The 23,580-nt window shown below is 33.4% G+C and overlaps 1 protein-coding gene across 4 annotated transcripts in view; it reads right to left on the bottom strand.

The window, feature by feature from the left end:
* Positions 1–23,580, bottom strand: part of GRM7 (glutamate metabotropic receptor 7) — a 1,037,525-nt gene that overhangs the window by 32,025 nt on the left and 981,920 nt on the right. For 2 of the 4 annotated variants that reach the window (XR_007951116.1, XR_007951117.1), the window contains exon 14: positions 21,759–21,888. The exons of the other annotated variants lie outside the window; for them this stretch is intronic. The gene's annotated coding sequence lies outside the window, so the exon portion shown is untranslated. Of the gene's footprint in view, positions 1–21,758; positions 21,889–23,580 lie in introns of those variants that run through there. 4 annotated transcript variants of the gene reach the window in all.

The raw sequence follows: 23,580 nt of genomic DNA, 5'->3' as shown, positions 1-23,580 counted from the left end.
TGGAAGCTACTATTTGGCAGTCTGTATAAATCATTTCCTCACTCCCACCCCACCTTCCAAAAGCATCCTTTACATTGATGTCTTGGAGAATCTGACTTCCTACTGTAGGGTTGGGGGTCCCTTCACTTATCTACCATAGAATTAGGGCACTTTCATGCTGCTTGTCCCAATCACGGTTTGTTGTACATTAATGGTACAGTATATGCATATATAATATATGTTTATTGTACAACACATAAATATGTCTTATGGTTCTGAGTCAGCCATATGTGCCTGTGTGCACACATCCCTTCAAATACACATATAATGTAGGTCAGACTGCTGCAGGGCTGGCTGATCTCTGCATTAGCCTGGAGAGTAGATTATTTTATTTAGACTGCTTGTGAGATGATGTTGGAATTGAAAACACAAAAATATACATATGCAGTATTTGAAAGTTAAAGCGCCTGTATTCAGAATGCATTGACCTCATACTTTAGTACTGCAAGAGCTGTATGTCACATCTCACTTCCATAAAATAAATGAAAGGGATGAATGTGTTATTGGTTTTTAGCTAAGTATGTTGTGAATCGCCTGCTCTGAAGACATGTGTTTGATTTTAAAAATAGCACAGTCATTCACTTGCTGTAATTGATATCATTATATTGTGATTAGTTTTTTTTTTTTTTTTTTTTGGCTAAAGTATGGTCTTGAAACACCAAAATCATGGGGTCATTCCCTATAAGGGTCACTTGATTTTGCTCTGTTCAAGAGTCATAGATTATGTTCCTAATCCTGATCAGCTGTTTTCTAAATCTCTCTTCTTGTCCATAAGAACAAAAAGGGGAGGCAGTACAAGTATCTCAACTGAAGAAACAAGCATTTAAGGATCAAAGATTTAAAGCTGCAAAGAATCTAATCCAGCCCACTCATTTAAGAAATCAAGAAATTTAGTCTCAGAGATAAGGTGTGACTTGTTTGAGTTTTCACAAGGAATAAGTGGAAAAGCCAGGATTTGAGTGAAGTTCCCTTACTCTGAATTTAATGCTCTTTTCCTGTTAAGGGAATATAGCAATACCTTTGGCAAGAAATAATGAGGTGTTTGACTAGGGTAGTAGTAGGTATTCAAAGATGAAGAGAGTAAAGAAGGATATAAAGCAAAAAAGGTAGAGTCAATAAGATTTTTAATTCAGTAGGTGCAGAAGTTGCAAGGAGGGGCAAGAGAAGGGAATTTCAAAAAGGAATTTTGTTGGAATCTTTACAAAGTGTTAAGTTTTTAGAGTTGATAGACAATAATTATTTAATTTAGCATGAGTCAGTATGATTGATCTGATCCTATGAGGAGATGTTATGGGCCAGAACTTGAAACAAGGTGCTAAGTAGAAGTGATAGAAACAATGCTTGTGTTCACACCTTTAGAGAGCTCATATAAGCAAGAAGCTCTTAGGGCCAGAGAGCACTCTGGTAGGAAACCCATAATCCTACTCTCGGATCCCACAATCCCACTTTGGGAGAAGGAGCATAAATAGAGCTTCAATGAGCCAGTCAAGTCAGTTCAGATAGAAGCCCTCTCTCAGAGGCAAGACAGATTCATTCCATCTTCCACCTTTGTGCTGGCTGGAGGCTGAAGAAAGCAAAGGCAAAGGACAAGTGCAAGAGCTCTTGGAACCAAGCAGAAAGTTAGGCCTCTAAAAAAAAACAAAAACAAAAACAAAAAAAAAAAAAAAAAAAAAAAAAAAAAGAAAAACAAAAAACTAACTGGGCTATTTTGGAGGAAGCAATAAAAGATCTGAACTTTTAACACCTGGCTGCATTTGGAGTAATTATTTCTTTTAATTGAAATGAAGGCTACCTCCAAAAAACCTCCCCAAGAAACCTGCTCCCAGAGAACCATCATTTATTTATATTATAAAAGAAGAGAATTTGATATGTCAGTCTGTATTTCTTAGTGTTTGCTGGTACAATTAATGGAAACAGAGAAGTCAGCAACAGAAGTTTGGAAGGGAGAATGAGTTCTAATCTTTCCATAAAAGCATGTTAGATATTAGATATTATGGTATCGTCAGTGTGAATGCAGCCGATTTTAATGAAAAGTTGTTTGTTTGTTTGTTTGTTTGTTTGTTGCAAATAAAGGTGACCTCGCTGTACCAGACCTAAAACTATATTATAAAGTAGCAATCATCAAAACCGTTTGGTCCTGGCTAAGAAACAGAGTAGTCAATCAGTGGTTAGATTAGGTTCACAAGACACAAATGTCATAACTATAGTAATCTAGTGTTTGATAAACCCAAAGACCCCAGTTTCTGGAATAAGAACTCACTATTTCACCAAAAAAACTGCTGAGATAACTGGAAATTAATGTGGCAGAAAATAGGCACTGACTGACATCTAATACCCTATAACAAGATAAAGTTGAAATGAATTCATGATTTAGACATAAAGAGTAATATTATAAGCAAATTAGAAGAACATAGGATCTGTGAAGAACTAGAGTACATTATGGAAGGCAAAATGGATAATTTTGATTATATTAAGTTAAAAAGTCTTTGCACAAACAAAATCAATGCAGATAAGATTCAAAGGGAAGCAATAAACTAGGAAAACAAAATTACATTCAAAAGTTCTGATAAAGGCTTCATTTTTAAAATATATAGAAAATTGACTCAAATATATAATAATACAAACCATTTTTCAATTGATAATCAAAGGATATGAACAGACAATTTTCAGATGAATAAATTAAAACCATTTCTAATCATATGAAAAATGCTATAAATCACTATTAATTAGAGAAATGCAAATTAAGACAATTTTGAGGTGCTACTACACACTTCTCAAATTAGCTAAGATGACAGGAAAAGATAATGATGAATGTTGGAGGGCATTTGGGAAAACTGGGACACTAATACATTTTTAATGAAATTGTGAACTGATCCAACCATTCTAGAAAGCAATATGGAACTATGCCCAACAGGCTATTGAATTGTGCATACCCTTTCTAAAACCATCCTACTGATCGTTTCTTATAGAACAACCATAACATTAATATACCATAGCTTATTCAGCCATTCTCCAACTGATAGGCATCCACTTAGTTTCCAGATACAGCAGTATCTCTACTGGGCCTTTATCCCAAAGAGATCATAAAGAATGGAAAGAGACTTATATGTACAAAACTGTTTGTAACATCCCTTTCTGTTGTGGCAAGAAATTGGAAACTGAGTAGATGCCCAATAGTTGAAGCAAGGCTGAATAAGTTATGCTATATGAATGTTATGGAATATTATTGTTCTATAAGAAACAATCCACAGAATGTTTTCAGAAAGGCCTGGAGAGACTTACATGAACTGATGCTAAGTGAAGTGAATAGAATTAAAAGAACATTGTACACAGCAACAGCAAAATTATGTGATGATCAATTCTGATGGATGTGGCACTTTTCAACAATGAGGTGATTCAGTGGTCTTGAGTTGAAGAGAGCCACCTACATCCAGAGAGAGGATTGTGGGGACTGAGTATGGGTCACAACATAGTAGTTTCATTTTTTTTGTTGTTATTTGAAAAAAATTGGGAACACAAGATTTTATAAGGGCGAATGTTGAAAACTATAGGCATGTTTTGAAAATAAAAAATAAAAAAGATTATAAAGAAAGTAATAGGAAACTCAATGCACATAATTTGACTTCCCCAACATATCTTAGTGTGGAAACTCCTCTACCAATGCAAGTCAGACCACATCTGCAACTTAAAGTCACAGAGAACTGAGTGAAGTACAGAAAAGTGACTGCATGATCATATACACTGTCAGAGTTATAACTTGAACTTGTCTTTCTGACTCAAAGGCCAGATAACTGTTCACTCTATTATATTACTTCTCAAATAGATTAACCTTCATATAATAAATGGCTTTCTTGTTCTGAAATTTTTATCTATTTTTTATGACTTCATTTCTCAACTCTCTGAGGCAATAAATACATCTAGTACATTGGTTTTGTTTGTTTGTTTTACTTTGTTAGGCTTTTTTTATAGAGGGGTTTCTTGTTGTTCTTCAGTCATGTCTGACGCCGTATGAGTCCATTGGGATTTTTGGCAAAGATATTGGAGAGGTTTGCGTATCCTTCTCCAACTCATTTTACAGATGAGGAAACTGAGGCAAACAGGGTCACACAGCTAGTAAGTGCCCAAGGTCTGACTTCAACTTAGGAAGATGAGTCATCCTGACTCCAGGCCCTATACTCTATTTATTGTGCTACTCAGTTGCCCACAGGAATTCCTATTCCCTTTTAAAATTATAGACTATCTACAACTTTGAGTCTTAAGGAATTACTTTAAGATCAAAGAGACCAAGAAACTATTTTATTGTTGCCTGAATAATATCAGCGGTGAAATTTCAGTTTATCTTAACTTATTCCAAGGTCGGAATTTTACCACATCACATGACCTCTTCCTCTATGTCTCCCAAATGACTATCTCCAATTTCTCCAATCTCTCTTTCATGGACACTAAAATTGTACATTTCTAACTACCTGTTAGAACTCTCCACTGATCTTTCTCATTAGCATCTTGAAATCACTTTTTTCAAAACTGAACTCATCACCTTCCCTTCTAACTTAATCTATTTCCATTTAGTCACCCAGGGTTGAGATCTTCAATTCACTTTTGATATTCCTTTCTTCCCTCACATTCTTCTATTCCAGTTAATGAAATGAAAGCCTTATTGATTTTCCTTTTTCTCTTTTAGTACTCACCTCACCTCCCCTTATCTAGCTACCACCTTTGATCAATCTCTTATTATCTCTTTCCTGAGTTATTGCATCTTCTTAACAGGTCCCTCTCAGCCCTTCTCCAGTCTATTTTTTTATACCCCAGTGAAAGTGATTTCCTAATATTCAGATCTAGTCACAGCAGTCACTCTTTTTTCTCCCCCCCTCCTTTTTATGTTATATTAACACATATTTATGGAATAAAACCAGCATTTCCATAACCTAGCGCAATACAAAATGATTGTACATGAAATTGCTAAAAATTTTCAAAAACATTTAGTGCCTCCCTTTTGTGGGGGTTTCCAACTCATTTGAAAATGAATATATTGATTAAAGATTAAAATATCTCTTTCCTTGCCTATGATATTAACTGTTTCATTAGTGCCAGTTGGTTGAGGAAAAAAAAAAAAACTAAAGGTAAAATAACTCTTGATACTCAGAGGAGTTTGTGGACCTCTGTCCTTGGAACCTTGAAGCCACAAGGACCTCATACTGATCTATATATGATCACTAGATCCAGATGGCTCTGCAAGAGAGAATGAGACTTGGTGACTTCACATACAGTCTCCTTCATTAAAACCAATTTATTCCAAGTCAGGACACCTTCCTAATGTTATGGTTTCTTCAAGAACAAACAAATGAGGGAAGCATGGAAATACCTTCCAGATTCATTTCATATGATTTCCCTCCAAACATTCTATCTATCTTCTGGATAGATTCTACAACTGTGAATTGTAATCCCATGTGGAATCTTATAACTGAAAGTGGAGATTATGAAATTTTGAGTTATTATCAGTAAATATTTGATTTGCAAAACTATTTTTATACCTATATACCCAAAGTCACATACAAAATTCTCAGGTAAAAAGGGGTCCAAGTGGAAAAAAAATTAAGGAGCCCTTTTCTAGATGAACTGAACTATTGGCTTTTCCCTAATCTCTCACTGTCTTTTCTGGCTTGTAGGTATTGCTCCATACAATCTACATGACTGTTTTCAGTCATATTCCTTCCACCTCTTTACTTATTGAAGTCTATATCTTCCCTGAAAGCCTCTGTCCAGGATTGAGTCCAGTATAAAATTCGAGTCTAAGTAGAAATGATCATTTCTAGCCTATTTCTCATGTCTCTCCACTGTACCTCTCTTACATATTAAATATTATTGACTATGAATATTTATATAATTGACTTTCAATAATTTGTGTAATTATTTTTTTTTACCTCTACTATTAGATTATCATCAGCATATTAAAGGGTAAGAATACACAGATGCACACACACATATACATTTTTTTTACTCATAGAAGTATAATTTTATATTAATTTTAATATTCTTCATGATTAATTAAGTGGGTAGCAATAATCAGAATAAATGTACAATATTATAGTATGTCAAGACAATGGAAATTAGTGGGTGATGATACTAGGACTTTTCTTCCATGGATATAGACAATGTTGTTTATCTGCCTTTTTTAGGACTAACCCATATTTTATGGGGGTGGAAGGAGACATGAAGAGAAATAATACATTCTACCCTAAAGGAGTATAAAACTTTGATTCACAAATAAAAACATTTGAGAAATTGAATTGCAAAGCTGACATTTTATAGAAGTAGACTAGTTGCCAGGCAAGCACTGTGGAGTACTGGATTTGGAATCAACTATTTCAGTTTGATCCCTAGGGCTGGCAGTTGCTATCTTCGTGATTTTGGGCAGATCATTGAATCTTTTAGAACCTCATTTTCCTCTTCTGTAAAATGAGGTTGGGGGAAGGGGGAAGAGAATGTAGATTGCAGTAGACTGCATGATCTTCAGCCTCAATCTATGATTCAACTTTCTCTTCAGCTTTTATCTATTTCTTTGCAACATATAACGGATGACCAAAATTTTTGAATTCCAGAATCTGAACTGCTCTATATTTGATATCCTCTTGAAATGGAACTAAATCAAGCAAGAATCATTGGTCCTATCCAACTGAGCAGAATGCAAAAGTCAGGGTTAAAGTCCTAAATTTCCCCCAATAAATGTCCATCCAGTTTCAAGTCAGTTTGACAGAATTTTTCAGATAACAGTATCTGGAAAAACAACCTCAGTTTCAGAGGCTGAGGCCTAGATACAAATTGATTTTCTGGTTTTTACTCTTACATGCTGGTGAGATCCTGGCAACATGAGTGACAAGGAAAAGTAAGGTACCCCAAAATTATAGATAATGATTTAAAATGTCTGGCAATCTACAGCTATTGCGTATTTATGAGTGACAGGGTTGGACCCTGCACAATGCCTTCTTCCTCACTGATGGCAGAGAAAATTGTCCCCATGTGTCTTTAGAACAAAAATCATTCTAGGAGCTTGAATATGCCCTTTTGCCCAATTAATGAAGAGTACTATTAGAATGGCATTTTTGATTTATATTAAAAAATATAATTTATTTAAAAATGGATACATTAAAAAGAAAACTGGGTATAGAAATACAAATTACATGCACATATATGCTTAGATATAGATATATGAGAGACAGTGCTACATAGTAATGCAATATTTATCTTAGAGTTAGGAATACAGGGGTGTATATTTCTCCTCCAACATATACTGATTGTGACCTGGGGGGCAAGTAACAGTATTTTAACAAACTCAGCAATTTTCTAATACTAAGCATTAATAAAAGTTTCTAACCTGCATTGTCAGAAGCAGTTTCTCTTCTAAGAGTCCCTTTTATCAATGAAATCATACATGCATTCCCTATGTCATATAAAACTATAATGTGACATGATGGATAGAAAATAGATAAATGGATGGATAGATCGTGTGTGTGTGTGTGTGTGTGTGTATGAGTGTGTGTGTGAGAGAGAGGGGAGGGAGGGAACGAGGGAAGGAAATAGAGAGAGAGAGAAAGAGAGAGAGAGACTGATGAGACTCTCAATCTCAGGACATTTTGTTTCAAGTATAAACACATTTTCATGTGAGAAAAAAACAACAAAGAAATCTTGCTAAAACTGAGGACAGGTTCCCTGGAGAAGAAACACAGAGGTTCAGAGAATTTTTTTTTCTGATGGATATAAAGTCAGAGACTTTTAGAAGCTATCTAATCCAACCCTATTGTACCATAGATGAGGAAACAGAGGGTCAAAGATGAGAATTAACTTACCAAGGTTATACAGGTGTACAAACACAAATACTGTCTCTTCCTCTTAGTCTTATGATCTTTTATATCTGGACAGGTAACTTCTCAAAAGGAAAATAAGCAGAACAGATTTCTTGGGATTTGTTTAGCATCAGCAACAATTGGTTCAATGTCTAGAAACTCTATGGAAGTTGTCACTATTTTATCACATCACTGGGCTTTTATAGATTATTTCAAGGTACTAGTGGCCATGATCATAATACAAGTATTCACAAACCAGTCAATTAATTGTCTATATATTTTCTATAAGAGTTCTCCAAAGAAGAAAATTAGATGTAGAAGAGAAAGAGGAGGAGAAAAGAAGAAGAAGAAGATGATGACAATGATAATGATGATGAATACGTTAACATCTCTAAATGTGGAAACTATATAAATAGCTTTCATTGGATAAATTTTGAAAAATTCTATAAATTTTGAAAAAAAAACCCAGAAAATGTTAGAGGTATTACATGAGTAGGAAAAGCTTCTCCAAGGAATCACACTTTTATAAAAGATGACAAGGAAAAATAACTCAAAGTTTAGAAGGATTGGTCTTCCTAAATAGTTATTTTATAAGGAGACGAGCACCAGTAGAAAAGAGAAAGGAAGCTTGGGAATTTTGTGTTAATAATAATAATTAAGTCTTTCTTAGCTATTTATGGTTTGTGAAGCACTTTCCATTATCCCATTTGAGTCTCATATCAATTCTGTGGGATATGTCCAACAGATATTATTATCCTCTGCTTGGGCTGGTCTCTCTTTCTGATTGAATTCTTTCTCCCAGAACCTCTGTATAAGGCAGGTGTCTAAGGCCATCCATGTCTCATTCCTCCAGGGATTACTCAGGGCTTTCTCTACCATTCTTCTCTTTCTCTGTTTTTCTTCCTCAATCCCCTTTCAATTTCCCTTTATGTTCATCTCCCCGACTGTGGACAACTAGGTGGTATAATTAATAGAGTGCCTTGCCTGGAGTAAAGAAGATTCATTTTTCTGAATTCAAATATGGCCTTAGACACTTAATATTCATGTGGCCAAAGGCAAGTCACTTACCCTGTTTGCCTCAGTTTCCTCAACTGTAAAATGAGATGAAGAAGGAAATGGCAAATTAATCTAGAATCTTTGTCAAGAAAATCCCAAATAGGATCACAAAGAATCAGACATAACTGAAACTGACTAAATAACAACAATGATTCCCCCCCCCCCACCTCCAATATAATGTTGGTTCCTTGACTGTAGGGGACTCTGTATCTTTCAGTTTGCATTGCCAGGCTCAGTACAATGTCTGGCAAATGCTAAGTGTTAAATAAATAATTACATATTGACTGACTTGTTATTAACCCACAGGAAAAATAAAAGTAAGTGCCTTGCTATGGTTAAATGACTGCTAAGTATCAGATTTCAATTCAGGTCTTTCTGACTCAAGTCTAATACTCTTTGCTAAAACATGTAATAATAAATAAGTGTTAACACTTTAAGGTTTATAAAATGCTGTTCAGGTTTATTTTATCCTCACAATAACCTTGTGAGGTAGGTGATATTATTGTCATTTTATAAATTAAGAAATTGAAGCAGATAGAGGTTATGTATCCTGCCCAGAGTTATATAGCTAGTAAGTTTCTGAAATAGAATTTGAATTGTGATCTTGTCTGTCTCACCATTCTATCCACTATAACATCTAGCTACCTTTAATAATTGTTATCTTTTGCTATCAATACAAAGCATCTAACTTGATTGATTCCTTCACCCTCCTCACATGTGAATTAGAAACTTTGTCAAATGTTAGTGTCTCCTCAAATACCTTTTTCACCCTGTCTTTGCCATAATTATCTCAAGGAGAATGTGGATCATATCCATTGATACTCGAACTCACTATAAGGTTCTTAATTATTGCAATATAAGCATAATTATTGTGAGAAGGCACAGTCACTATGGTAACAGCAGCTCAATTTTATTTGAATAGGAAAACATGTCGGTAGTCATATAAATATGAAATGTACTGACTTACTATAGCTTTGTCTAATGTTTCTTTGTCAGATGTATAAAAGGCCTGAATAGTCTTTTGGTAAGAAAAATATATTTTTTGAAAAAAGTAGAGCACAAAAGAATAAAAGAAAGCAAAAGAGAGAAGGAAAGAAAGAGATGGAGAAAAAAGGACAGTGAACATAAAAAAGATTAAAAAAAAGAAGATAGGAAAATGGAGACCAAGAGGGAAAAGGTAGGGAAAAGAGGGAGAGAAAGAAAGAGAAAAAAGGAGGGAGAGAGGGAGAGTAGGTGAATGATATAAAATGTTCAGAGTTGACATCATTTCAATTTTATCTTTACTTATCTATTCTGCCTCATTAGATAAAAAGAAATGCTGCGGCATAATTATATTCTAGGTATGACTACATGTTAATTTCAACTCAATTTCACATTCCTGGTCATTTAAAACTACTCTCAGCATGTACAAAGCACTTTAAAATTCATGCATAGAATAGATATATGTATGTATTTCTCTGAAGATTTGTTTTTCAATTCTGCAGGGAATATGGCTTCAGGTTGGGGAGGTAAAATAAAGGAGGCAGGGAAATTGGGATAACTCTGAGGTGGAGAGAGAAGAGCTCACACTTAACAAAATGTCTGGTGACTTTCTAACAATTAGAATTTTACCAAAGTAGAATAAGAAATGACAGGACCCATCTCCTTGGTCAACTTCTGCATTTAGATCAGACATGGATCTATGGGACATAAGAAGATCACAAAGAAGCATCATTGAGGACAGTCTCAACATATTCTGTGTCTGGGACCTCTTTGATAATCAGATGATATAGTTAGGAACCTCTTTACAGGGAGAAAGTTTTTAATGCATATCATAAAAGTCAAAATTATGAAAGAAATCAATTATATTCAAACATAATTATGAACTTACATTGAAAACGATCATAAACTCTCTGAAATCTATCCCTGGACACTTTGTTGATGCATAATAGTTTGTTATCAAGATGTTGGAAAAAAAAATTCTTGGACATCAGATTAAAAAATGCTGATATAGACAAAGAAGTGAAGAATGCTTAGGAAAAGTCTTGGGTAACCCATCAGTTCAGTGACTGTGTTTATTCCACTCTACTTGTAAAAGGGCAACAAGAGTTAGAATATAAATCATAAAGGGTGATCATCTTCTCCTTCTCCTTTTACTTTTAACATATTTATTTAAAATTTTGAATTCCAAATTCTATCCCTCCTTACCTTCTCCCCCCTGAAGTAATAAGTATTCAGGTATAGATCATACATGAGTAATTATGTAAAACATTTTCATGTTAGTCATTTTGTATGAGAAGATTAAAATAATTTTTAAAAAAGAAAGGGAAAAATAGCACGCTTTAGCTTGTATTCAAACAATATCAGTTCTTCCTCTAGAGGCAGATAGTAAATATGCTTCATCATTAGTCCTTTGGGATTGTCTTAGACCTTTGTATTTCTGAGAATATCTAAGTCTTTCACAATTCTTCATCAAACAATTTGGTTATTATTATGTAAAACATTCTTCTAGTTCTATTTGTTTCTCTATTTATCAGTTCATATAAGTCTTTCCAGTTTTTTTCTGAAATCATCCTGGTTGTCATTTCTTATAGAACAACAGTATTCTATTGCGATCATATAACACATCTTGTTTAGTCATTCCCCAGTTGATGGGCATCCTTTTGATGTCCAAATCTTAACCTCCACAAAAATAGCTACTATAACTATTGTTTTACAAATAGCTTTCCCCCTCCCTTTCTTGGATGTCTTTGGGATATAGATCTAGCAGTGATATCACTGGGTCAAAGGGTATGCACAGTTTCATAACCCTTTGAAGATAGTTGCAACCTGTCTTTGAGCAATTCTGACGAGAGTAAGTTTCTCTCACTCCCTTTCTCCCTCATCTTCACTTCCACAATAAAAACTTTTTATTGCCTCTTTTATGTAATATTATTTATCCCGTTTTACCAATGCCTTTCTCTTTCTCCCAGTTTATTCTTCTTTATCACTCCTTAATTTTATTTTTTAGATATCTTCTTTTATATTTAATTCACATTTGTCCCCTTTGTCTATATAAACTCCTATTGCCTGAATAATGAGAAAGTTTTTGGTTACAAGTATCACTTTTTTGTGTATGAATATAAAGTTTAATCTTATTAAGTCCCTTATGATTTCCCTTTCCTATTTATCTTTTTGAGCCTTACTTTTAGAAACCAAATCTTCTATTCAACTCAGGCCTTCTATCAAGAATGCTTTGAAATTAATCTATTTTATTGAATATCCATTTTTCCTCTGAAAAATTCTTTTCAGTTTTTCTGGGTAGGTAATTTATATCCTCCAGAATATCATAGTTTAAGCCTTCATACACTTTAATGTAGATGTGGCTAAATCTTGTGAATCTACCATATTTAATCAGCAGTCATGAACATTGAGCCAACTGTAAGGGAACCTAAAGATCATTCTATTATACTCCCCCAATTTATGGGCTAGGAAACTGAGGGCCAGAGAAATCTGCCAATCTGACCAATCACACAGGTTAGAGTATGCTATTAAATATCAGATCCAAGACTCAAAGTATAGGGGATTAAGACCAGATTCTTTCTACTGTGGCATGATGTTGTATTCTTTAGTTGATTTATTTTAAAACATCTCAATATCACTTCTCATAGACGGATGGCTCTCAAACAGTTCTTGGATAGAATCTCAATCTTTTAATTTAATTTAATTTAATTAATTAAGAAAATTGTTTATTTAGTCAAGGATGTATTAAACTAGTTTGATTATATATTGTATCACATGGCAAAGCTGGTAAAATTAATGTTGGATTAATATTAGATTGAAAATTTAAGATCTTAGTGTTAGAACTGGGAAAGACATTTTCATGGTTTGGAAGTTTGTTTTGTTTTGTTCTCATAGTGATATTTGAAAAGAAATGTGCTTTGTAATCTGAAAAGAAAAATTATAATTTGCAGTTTCTAAAATATCTGATCCTACAGTCTCAACTGCCAATTAGTTGACACAGTATATAGGGTGTTAGACTTTGAGTCAGAGACTCATCTTCTAGATACATACTGTGTGTCCTTGGGAAAGTCATTTAACCCTGACTGCCTCAGTTTCCTTATCTGTAAACTGGAAAAAGGCAATAGCAAACCACTCGAGTATCTTTGCCAAGAAAACAACAAATGAGGTCACAGAATCAGATTCAAATGAAAAAATTATTGAACAATCAACAAAATGATACTAATTAGCTAATCTGTCTTATATAATTAGTCAAATAATTACTACAACAATGCAAACTACTGAAGTATCAGTCTTATTCTTCCATGATCTGAAGCATTTCAATTTTAAAAAATATAGAAAGAAACTATGAAAAACACCTGATTCTCTATTGGGAGGGAGAGCAGAACAGTTATTAATTATTAACTTTAAAGTTTTGTTGTTGTTTTCTTTCCCTTGGAGAGAAAGAAAAAAAAATCACATGGAGCCACCAATTCTCACTGAAATCAGAAGGGATCATTTCCAATAAGGAGAACTAAATGTGCCTTCCACACATAAACTCATTTGAGGCCAGCCCCCTGACAATAAAGTAGGATTGAATAATTGGTAAAGAAAATGCTTATAAGAGAAAATTATTTTCAAAGTCAGGCTATTTTGTAGGCAGTAGTTTAATGGGCATCAAGCCAGTGGATGCAAAACTTAATGTAAAATAAAATCCTTCCCCCACTATTGCATAATCGCATTCATAGATCAAAATCTTGTGTCAGTCTCACCTTCCTAAATACCAACAACTCCTAAGCAGTCTAAACAATTTCACGCTTTCTTTCCCTATGGGGAAGGGGGAAAAAAGTTTTCATTTCAGATATGCCCATGAGATTTTATTGATTGAACTTTCTGCCAGATGCATTCTGTTCTCTTAACATCTGTGGTAGATATGAAGCAAGCTTTTATTTTGTTTTCTTCTTCCATTTATGAAAGGGGAAAAATGTCACTTATTTGATGCAAGCTTTGCACCTAAACCTATGATCTGTAGTTTTCTTTTTCTTTCTTTCTTTCTTTCTTTTTTTTTTTTTTGTGATATCCTACTTACATTCACACCAGCTGTTGGATGTCCTTAAAATGACATAATGCATTTCTCAGTGTCCTATCTTTCTAGCAATATGTGACAGATGTTTTAGTTTTGATGTCTTTAATATCCCTTCATCAGTACAGAAAAGGCACTTCTTAGTGAATTTTATTTCCATACAATGGATTGTGTATAATGATTTATCATGTTTAATCAGAAATTGCAACTTGCCTCCAAATAATGGGGACAAAGCACATATTACTGGGTATTTATGACTAAATCTATTTACTATTTATGAAAATTCGGAAAGCTTAATAGTTGCCTTCAAAGCCAAACTGTAGAGCTTGGAAAAACCCCAGCTGTTTAAAATTTCAGATCATTAGCAGAATGCTTCAGGCTTAAGCATTATATTTGAATATAATTTTTAAAACAAAGCAGTCAAAGGCAATTTTTGTCTATTGCAAGCTTTCTCTGTAACAATGCAAGCTGAGGGCCTGGTGTTCTTTCTCCTAGAACTGCTGATGCCAATATGTTTCCACTGTGAAAGTCTAGTCTCCAGCTCCCCAGGATGTCATTGACAGTCCAATGGTAACCTGAAGTATTGGGGACATTTTGCCTTTACTTGGAGCATAAAGGCTAGTGTAGGTGGGAAAGTTTTTGCTTGGCTCCAGTTGATGGTAGGCAATTTCAGCAGCTGGATAGAGGAATGACCCACTAGGGACAATGAAAGCATATTCTAAACAATTCAATACCCTGACTGATTTCATTCAAAAAAAAAAAAAAAAAGCGCAGGAAAGTAAAAGTAGCAAATCTGAAGCCTTTCTAGTACTTTCTTCTATAGGTAGATTACAGGAATGAGGAAGGGCTACTAAGCGCTGTCAGAATCCTAGTTCATCTTCTCAGGACCACATTGCCAAATATGCACATGATTTTACTTCTCCTTGAGAAAATGTATTGTGAAATATTATGTTTATTCAGATTTTTGTATTTCTCATAAGTGTCTCTGATGCCGATGTTTTGCTGGAGCACCATCAGTATCAAAGATACTAGTATAGCGTTATAGTTACACTATTAGGTCCCTTCTGATTTGGGATTTACTACATTGAAATTAGCTGTAGATTTCATTAGGAGATAACTTGTTTCACATAGTTTTTGAGAGAGTTGAATTAAAGAATGAATGCAAAAGGATGTCATGAACACTATATAAATGTGAGATTTTGCTAATGATAACAATATAATAATGTTGATAATGATGATGACAATGATGGATTTTTTTTTTTTTTTTTGATGAAGCAATTTTCACTCAAGTGACTTGCCCAGGATCACACACCTAGGAAGTGTTAAATATCTTGAGGTCAGATTTGAATTCAGGTCCTCCTGACTTCAAGACTGATGCTTTATCTACTGCACCACCTAGCTGCCTCTAGTGATGGAAATTTCTTATGTTTTAATTGGACTTTTAGCATATTGAACTGCCTTCTCCTTTCACCCCAAGACACAGGAAATGTTCTGCCATGTATAATAGCTTTAACACAGGCAATAAACCTCAAATAGTTTGATAATTCAGTAAACATTTATTAAATACCTTCTAAGTACCAGGCACTGTGCTAAGTGCTGTCATAAAAATAAGAAAGAGAAGTTCTTGCCTCAGAGCTTACAATAAAATAGGGAAAGATCATTCTCACACAGACAGACAGACACACATCAAAATAGTTAGGCATTTGGGGGGAAGAAACTATAATTAGGATGATGGTTGGTTGTTCCTTGGAATCATAGTCAAACTGAGCAGATGAAAAATGGAGTTTTCAGAAGATTATGAGCCTTCTTTGAAGGAACTCAAACAACCAGTACTGATTTTTCTCTCTTTCCTTAAAAATATTAATTGGAGATCAGTCTTTAATCTGTGGCATGTACTATAATGGGACATGAATATCTAATCTTATATAGAGAAGCAGATGAAAGACTTGGATTAAATGAATAGAAAAGAAAAAAACATAATAATTCTCATGACCTTCCATATCTATTCACATATGTATCAAGAATGAGAATTAGGGGATGCAAGGAGAGCTAGAGATGCTAACAAAAGATATAATATTGATATGGCTGAAATTTATTGGAATAAAAATTATAATTAGAATGTTCTTTTGCATGGATAGAATGTTTTCAAAAACACTAGAAAAGGAAAAAAGGGAGGAATGGTGAAATAAGCTTCTATAATACTTAGAAGAGTATGCAAGCATTGTAGAAGGTATAAGGATGAAGAATGCTGGAACTGTTCATGTCACTACCCTCTCCTGCTCCTCATTTAATGACTCCTTTTCAGTATCCTTTGGTGATTTAGTGATCCATCCCTATTCATGAATTATGACTATCCCCTAAGGACATCTAGCTACATTCTTCTCCTTTGTAATCTAATCAATGTCCATCAATTCAGAAGACTTCTAGAACTATTGATCAAATTCTAAACTAGTTCTAAACTAAAACTAGTTTTAAATGAATCTAACACTCAAATGGCTGCTAGAAAACTCCACCTGGATATCTCATCCTTATCTTAAATTCAGATGCTAATGAACTGTTGATGGGTCTCCTTTTGGAAAGGACCCCTTTACATCCTGAAAGAAATGTTCCTCCTCCTCCAAATATCCCCTTTCCTGTTGGGCACACCATTATTCTTCCTGATTTTTAGATTCACAAACTCAGTCATCCTTAACTCTTACTTCTTATAGACAGGCCAAATCTAATCTGTTGACAAATCTTTTCAGTTCTTTATACACACTATTTTGCACATCTGTTTCTCTCCATTCATATAACCATTCTCCTACTTCAGGCTCTTATGTTCTTTCATATAAACTATTAAAGATGACTTTGCTAATTTCTTCTTCCTTGCTCATTGCACATATACCTTTTGAGTTAATATTCCTAAAACAGGACTAGTCTAATCATGTTACTCCCCAGCTCAGAAATATCCCTTATTGCAAATAAAATAAAGTACAAACTATTTACTGACATTCTAAACCTTTCACCACCTGGACTCAGCCTATTTTTCAAGACATTTCAAATAATTCTTTTACATGCTCAGTTCTAGCCAAAATGCCCTATTGATTGACCCTTAAACTCAATATTCTGTCTGTTACCTCCTTCCTTTGAGCAGACTGTCCCTCAAGCCCAAACAGCTCTCTTTCTTCACATTTGCCTCTTATAATCTATTATTACAAAAGATAGTGACTTCCTTTTGAATAGTCCCTTATCAAGTATGTGGAGGATAACCTCTTGTTGGAATCTTTACAAATCATTAAGTCATTAGAGTTGATAGAGACAATAATTATCTAATTTAGCATGGTTCAGTATCATTGATGTAATCCTACAAGGAGATGTTTTGGGCCAGAACCTGAAACAAGGTACTAAGTAGAACTAATTGATACAATGCTTGTTTTCACACCTTTAGAGAGCTCCTATAAGCAAGAAGTATTTACTTACTCATTGGAGTTCACAAGTATGGGAGATTCACAAAGTAAACTTTGTAACTTTGTGAAGTCACACCTCCCCTGAAGCTCTTAGGGCCACAGAGCACTCTGGGAGAAAACCCATAATCCCATTCTCTCAGAAGAGTCATATATAAGCCCAATCAAGGGAGTTCAGCTGAATTAGATTGGAGAGGAGCTCCCTGGGACAGACACAGAGCTCTCTGGGAGATTGAGAGCCAGAAGCCCTCTCTCAGAGGCAAGACAGATTCACTTTTGTGCTGGCTGGGCTGAAGGACAAACCTTTGGATTTGGAGACATTCAGAGGGAGCTCTTGGAACTAAGCAGAGAGATAGGCCTCTAAGCTAACCGGGCTATATTGGAGGCAATAAAAGATCTGAACTTTTATCACCTGGCTGTGTTTTGATGTGATTATTACTTTCAACTGCAACTAAGGCTGCCTTCAGAAAACCTCCTCGAGAAACCTACCTTCTCCCAGACAGAACCATCATATTATATATTTAAAAAAAGAAAACAAAAAACAAAAAACAAAAACAAAAACAAAACAAACAAAAAAAAAACACAACAATCTCTTAGTCAGATATGAATTGAATTAGATCAATAAATAAATAAATGGATAATTTAAAAACCATTTAATAAACACTTTCTGTGTAAAAAGCACTGTGCAATGAGAAAACAAACAAAACAGTATGACAGGCACTATTCTCAAGGAACTCACATTCTAATAGCACCTAAGAGGTTGCAGATACAAGTTAGACATAACATACCATTGGCACTTAGGTTTTGGTGCAAAGCTGGTGGTAGGTGATATTTTTATTGCCACTGAAATTCATTCTAAATCTGAAAATATGTTCTTGTGTAAATTAGAAATTTAAGCTTCTTGAGAGTAAGAAATTATTTCCCTCCCTTTGGATCAACAATTCCTATCATAGTATCTTCCATGTGAGACTTGCTTACTAAATGTTTGTTGACTGAAATCCATATTTTTCCTGATTAATAGCTCTTTGAAATGATTCCATAACACTGATAAATTGTTTGTTTAAAATAAAAATAAAGTTCAAATTTAACTTACCCTAAAAAAAGAAAAAGAAAGAAATGATCCCTTATTTATTTTTAGGTTATATACAGTAGTGATGAGATATATGGAAGATGCTACCTATGATTCTTTCAAAGTGCAGGACAGAAATATTGTAATAAGAGTAGGAGAATGAGCAGATTGTCCTTGATGCTCTTTTTGTTGGAAATGGAATGCAGGTAGTTAATCACCTCAATTTATCATTTTCTAGATAGACAAGATTTTGTTTTATAAAAGTAACTTTCCACTTTCAAGGATTTCCAGTTTAGTCTGTTAGTCAGGGATCTGCAATTGACAGTCAAACTTTGGAAGAGACTTCTTTTAAGATGAGCAGTTCTATTTCTCTCTTATTGTGGCTCAAAACCATAAGGTTAGAAGATTCATTGTAGGAAATGATTTTCCCAAATGATGATATATTAAAAACAAAAACAAAAACAAAAACAAAAAACTGCAAAAGGACTAGGTCTGATGTCTTCTTCTGGCAAAGTTTGTCCATTATGCACTCTGATGTTAGAAACCACACATTTGAGTTAGCCTATGCTTCTCCACTAGTATTTGGCTAGTCAGCAAACAAGTCAACAAATATCTGCCTTAATGAATTAGGATTAACATTAGCAAAATGGAAATGTTGAGCTACTTAACAAACATTGAGGTAAGTGAAATGGCAGAGAAAATGGGAAGATGAGCAAAGATTAGCAAAAACCGGTTATTGGAATTCAGAATTTAGATCTGATTGATTATACATATGTCCTCATCTATACATTAGGTATATTGATATCCAGATTCACTTCCTTTCTCTCAGTGACTGAATACTATTATTTATGAGTTATTAAAAGCTTGAAACTATTAGATTTACTTAGGCTTCCAAGCTAATATTTCCCCCCAGACTTTCATGACAAGGAGAAAGACAACAATCTGTATGGAGGATAATAAAAACAGAGTGTGAAGTATAAAGGGAAGCTAGGTAGAAATGTGGGTAAGTGTTGTCAAATCCTGAGTTCAGATCCAGTTTCAGACACTTAGTAATTATATGATCCTGGGAAAGTCACCTAACCCTATTTACCTTAAAATCCAATATTTCTGTCAAGAAAATTCCAAATGGGGTCATGAAGAATTGAAATCTACTGTTGACATAAAAGAATCCAGAAATCTAGCAGATTTTGAAAAGGAATACCCATGTAAAGTTATTATATAAGTCAATTTACCACCTATTACTATAAAGGTAACACATAACTATAGTTTAGAATGTAAAAGAAGGATTATTGCTCTTGCTGTGAATAGTGGGCAAGTAGATCTTTTCCTCAGGAAGATTTGAATTAATAATGATAGGAGAAATAGTCAGGGAAAACATGATAATGTTATAGCTACAGCTATATGAGTGATCTAGAAATTTCCCTTTGGTGGGTAATTGAGACTGGTAGCTGTTTTTGTGCCAGATCCAAATTATCTGGAATTGGGATGGTTTGACTTCAAATCTTATTGCATAGTATACTCATACAACCTATACAGTGTATCTGAAAAAGATAGCCAAGACTACCTTTTTCTTCTAGAGATCTAATAATTATAAGTCTCGGTTATAATAAACATTTAATTTGATAGATGTTACAATTAGCTATTCTGCAAGAGAAACACAAATATTGCTAATATTTAATTGGTTCTCTTTAAACTCAAAATTTTATAAAATTGATAATCTTACATTTTTTAAAAAGTCTTTAATGAATACTATTTTTTTCTAGTTATGGGTCAATTCTGAGATTGCACAAAGATATGTTTATTTGTTTGTTTTTTAAAGATGATCAGGAATGCTAATTTCTATAGATGAATAGCTTCTATTTATTTCCTTAACTTTTGAACTAGACTTCCTGCTTTATAAAAAGATAGTATATCAATTATTTTTGCACTGTTTATAGATACATGGTGAAATGAAGACCAGATATTATGGACATAAATGACTCTAGCACAAGTTATATAATGTTTACAGACATTTTTTCTGAGTTTTTCTTTTTATAAAATGTACCCAATTGTGGAATGAATAAATTTAAAGACTTGTAAACACTCTCTGGAACTAGATAGGAAAATAAAATAGTTCAGAAGGAGGGAAAAAAGAAATAAAAGAAAACAAATACCTCCTCAACTGTGGATTTTATGAGTTAACATACATTATAATGCAATCCTCCATAGAGAAAAAGAAAATGTTTTTTGTTTTTGTTCTTATTGGCCCAGACCTGGAATCTTTGGTGTACACAACAGAACTCTGTCTATCAATGTAGATGGAAAATATCCTATAATAACTTGGAGAATTACTTAGTGTCTCATACAACTGAAGCATTAATTAAATTGCCCAAGGAAACACATAGCCAATATGTGTCAGAGTTGGGATTTGGACCCATTTTGTCCTGATGCCAAGGTGAGTGTTCTATCAACATAGTTACTCATTTCTTGACTATATAATAACAAGATAGGTTTTAACCCTTCATGACCCTATAATCTACTATCACAATCAAATTATTAAAAAAAATCAAAGCAAAAGATATCTTTTGTATTTGAAAAAAAAAATGTGTTTTTTTCCTCTTCATGGAATCATAGTAAAGATGGACCTCACAAGTTATTTAGCTCAACTCTCAAAACTACAGGAATCTCCCTGTATAGTGTAGCTAAGATGTGAGAATTATATAGAAACATTCTTAGTTCTAGGCAATATGTATGAAAAATTCCTTTTTAAATTAACCACAGCAATTGGCTGCAAATATTGCTTTTTTCCTCCACCTCTTCCCATACAACTCTTTTGGACATTATCTCAAGGGGCATGTTTGAAACAGTTCGTTACCATTACATTAAGTTGGTACATGTAATTTACCAGAAAAGTAGAAGATGACATTTAGGTTTATACAAATGGTTAAAAATCACAAATTTTTTAAAAAACAGATTACCATGTAAATGTTTATCAGTATATTGAGTGAAAAAATTTCATCAAGGAATGATGAATGAAAAATTCATTAGGGTGAAGCATTTAAAACAATTTGAAGAATACATTTTATGCAATATAATAGAATTTCTTTAAAGAATACTCATTTATGGCAAAAATGGAACTTTGAAAACATGCTCCATTTCTTTAAAAAAAACCACTGAATAGTAATTATATATAGAGGATAAATAAAATTTAAAAACACTTATTTTTCTATTGATATTGCAATTTGTGAATATTCTAGGTTTTACCAGAGAGAATGGACACCTCAGCTAAGTAGTTTGACACAACCAAAGTTTATTTTAGCTCACAATCACAGTATATAACTGGTACAAAAAAAAAAAAAAGAAAGAAAGAAACCTCATGAAATATTATAGTATGTAAATCTCTGTCTTCTTCCAGCATTCCTAAAGGGGAAAATAGAGAAATAAAAATTAATGAGGTATAAAGGTCAATGACATAGTCTAGTAATCTTAGAAATGAAATATTATTTGAATAAATGATGACACGAAATTATTAAAATGCAGTTGGTATCAACCTCTCTGAGCCTTATTCTTAATCTATAAAATGGAGATACTGGTATTAGTTATGATATAGAGTAGTTGTTTTCTTTTTTCAAATATACTTTAAAAACCTTGAGACAGTCTAGAACTGTGAATTGTTATTTTTGTAAAAACATCCATAATAATGTTGTTAAAACCAAAATATGCCATTTTTATTATTTGATGCTAAAACAGTTTTATCAGAAGTCATTTTGCTAATAATTTACATCTTTCATCTGTTTGTTCTCCTCCTGTCACCATTAAGGTCCACAAAAAACATTGCCTCATTTGGAATCCTGCTATGGTTTCTTAGGCTGTTTTTCCTGAGTGTCTCTTGCTCTTTTATGAAACAATCTAGAATATGTTCTTCTATCATTCTTATGCATAAGACTTTACAAATAATTTTATTAAAATAATGGCCATTATATCCTTCTTGTTAAATAGATTTAAGTCTTACTAGTTAGGATAATTTTTTAGGCTCTTTGGGTCTCCATATTATGATGATTGATTTCCATTTTTAATGCCATATGTGACACTGGTATTGATATTTTTCCTTCCACTATTTATTATTTGTCAGCAAAAATAACAATTTAAATAGGAGAAGCTAAAATTGTTTTGCTTGCACACCATATGACTTTCCTATTTTATTATTTATCTTATTTTTTTTAATTTTTATATTGATCTAAGAAGTTATATTGATTATAGAAAGACATCTGATTCAGAAACAACTTCCACTTTAGTTGTTGAAATGTAATCACTCATTTTTTTTCTGTGATACGATGGCTAGGATTTTCTAATCAATTTTCTTAAAGAAAATATTTGAGAAGAAGAGGTTGTAGCTTCTAGGCAGTTCACAAATTTTTGGTTTCTCAAATTCTGTAGCACTCAATGGTATTTTCAAATACATTTTTTCCATCATTATTAATGGTCTTCTTGACACCAAAGTTATCAAGAATCCAAATAAACATTAATTTAATTTGTTTTAATTTCTAAAATTCTCATCACCATTTCTCTATCATCTTCTGCATTGGATGCTGCCAAATACATTATTTTCATGGTGGTCTTTTATGCAAATGCTTATGAAGATTACAATATGAAATAATTAACTATCCCTGGAAATGATTTCTTTTGGCATTCATGCCAACATTTTGATTCAACATTCCAAAGAAAATTTTTACTTCTGAAACAGACATTTTTCCTAGTGGCTTCTGGACTCATAATAAATTCAACTCTGTCAATTTCTTAATTTGCCTTTCCAAGAAGAACTTACTCATACATCACCTTTCTGTCTTTTGTCTTGTGTGTTTATATTGAGAAAGTCTATATTGATGTAATTCAGATGACAATATGTTTATTGTAAAAACGAGTGCCATAAAGTAAGGAAATGTTTACTGATGATTTAAAAGTCTACTTTAAACACTCTCTGCCTCATTTTCTGCTACCCTACTACTGCAAATATCAATACAGAAAGCAAAATTTCTGCATAGGCTTTCTGCATCTTTTATATTTGCTTTCTTTTTTGGTTTTCATGGCCAATTAATTCATCACCAAGCCTAA

This window comes from Antechinus flavipes, chromosome 1, assembly GCF_016432865.1.
Source record: "Antechinus flavipes isolate AdamAnt ecotype Samford, QLD, Australia chromosome 1, AdamAnt_v2, whole genome shotgun sequence".
Taxonomy (NCBI): Eukaryota; Metazoa; Chordata; class Mammalia; order Dasyuromorphia; family Dasyuridae; genus Antechinus; species Antechinus flavipes.
The sequence above is the reverse complement of the archived record's forward strand: the minus strand, read 5'-3'. Positions and strand labels throughout refer to the sequence as shown.